This window comes from Amblyomma maculatum, chromosome 6, assembly GCF_055883805.1.
Source record: "Amblyomma maculatum isolate TAMU_Amacu chromosome 6, ASM5588380v1, whole genome shotgun sequence".
NCBI lineage: Eukaryota > Metazoa > Arthropoda > Arachnida > Ixodida > Ixodidae > Amblyomma > Amblyomma maculatum.
In genome coordinates, this window is record NC_139349.1 from 70690831 (window position 1) to 70692894 (window position 2064).

A 2064-nucleotide genomic window follows, 5' to 3' on the forward strand; every position below is an offset into this window, starting at 1 on the left:
ATGCGGTCAGAAATTTTGGGAAGGGAAGAATATCAGAAGAAGCTAAACGAGTCCTCGAATCGAGGCCGCTTGAGCGCAACGTGGAAATTATATGGATACCAGCACATGAATCCATCGCAGGGAATGAGGCTGCTCACGAGTTTGCCCGAGCTCTCTATCACCGGGCGGCTGCTGAGCAGCCCTCTTGCATGGATATAAAAGATAGCCTAATCTCGTATAAAGAGGTTACAGAGCACTATAAACTAAGCAGAAGGGTCTATCCGCCGCCAGACCAATCCCTCGGAAACGGGGAGGCAATTGCGTGGAGGAGACTACAAGGGGGCAATCATATTAGTCCCTTTTGGGTATATGCAACAATTTCAAAAGGTGAAAAGGATCTACATTGCATAACATGTGGGAGATGGGGCACTCTAGATCATATTATTTGGGAATGTAACAACAGCCCAGGAGCTAAAGAAAATATAGACAGACGCCTGGGAGACCCTGCTGCAAAGCGAGGACCCCGCTCAGCAGCAGCAAGCCATCCGCCTGGCGGCTGAGGCCATGAAGCAACAATGCATATTCACTAGACCTTAGTTTGCGAGGCTCCTGAGTAAGGCTCCATCAGGCCTGCGTGCCGGGGAGTCCAAAACGGAGCTTCTTCTCGGTGGAAATAAAGATTTTCAACAACAACCCCGCATGACATGAAAAAACACCGATATAATTATAGATATAATAGCAGACTCTTCACTTGTTGTGATTCCTGTTCTTTAGGTAGGCTAGCATTAGCGTTGTAGTGAATTCTAACAACACATGTACGTTTATTACATTGCTGTTTTTTCTATACAGTTAATACACACAAAAATACCTCACGTGACCAAGACTTGACTTTGACGTTGCATCCATCGAGCGGCTGTTGAAATCAAAACAGGTGAGAAAAGAAATTTGATTATAAATTATTCAGTGATCGTTGGCAAATATGACTTCGAGATCCGTGTATAGCGATGTCTTACGCATCATTACAAATTATAAAATACGTACCACAAAATTGGGTGTCTATATTTGAGGCGCGAGCCCGGCTCGATACAGAAAGAAATATGTCAGCACGAGTTTACCCAAGATCTCGAAATGTTGACGTCACACTGCTAAGGTGACACATTCACAGAATATATACATGCACTGCTCACACATAGAATTATCGTTGTAACTTAATATGCAAAAATCAAGTTATGTCAAGTTATGTGTTAATGAAGCGGCTTCTTTGCTCCTCCAAAAGTGTGCTAGCTCAAGCTGTTGATTCTGTGGCTAAGTACTCGACGAGCTCTTCTTGCTCACGTGTTCCTTTCACAATCGCATGCTTTTCACGGCGCCGCCAGATCACTACCAGCACCGAGAAACAAGAGGAAACACAAACACCGCAGATGGTTTGAGATATATATGTCTCCTTCAGTTGGCCATATCGAGGCCAGGAGCAAGCCACAACAGAGACATGTGGTAGGTGACAGCGTGGCAGAAATCTCTAATCGGGCACATAAACATCTGCACAGGTGTTAGAGAAGCGGAGAGGCGCTGACATCGGGAGAGAATTCGGAAGCTCTCGCGTGAGGAAAACGCGTCAAAATGCTGTGCATTCTCGAAGCTTATCACACCATGGCCATATTCACGTTGTTGCAAAGTTGTGTGCACTCGGGATCGAGCTGTCCAGGCCAATCCGGCCGAGACAAGCATACACTGGCCCGAGACTTGCCTGTGTCATTTACAGCTCTAGCGTGGTGTTCGACAAGTCAAGAAAAAGGGGCTGCAACAACAACAGTGGGGAGATACTAACTGCTATGTAAAAACTGTGCATTTGTTTTAAATTACAAATATCCTCAAAAAGGCATACGTGACTTTCATCCCTTACCCTACCAAAGCTTTCTGGGAATAGCAGCTGACAAGCACCACCCTCAATGTCTTCACCTCAGTTTAAGAACAAAACCAAAAGTAGCAAACATAATCGAGCTAGCAACTAGCTTAACAAAACGAATTCCTAAGCATGCAAAAATGCAAGGCCAACAGGAAAATGGAAGTATGCCAAGAAGCCCC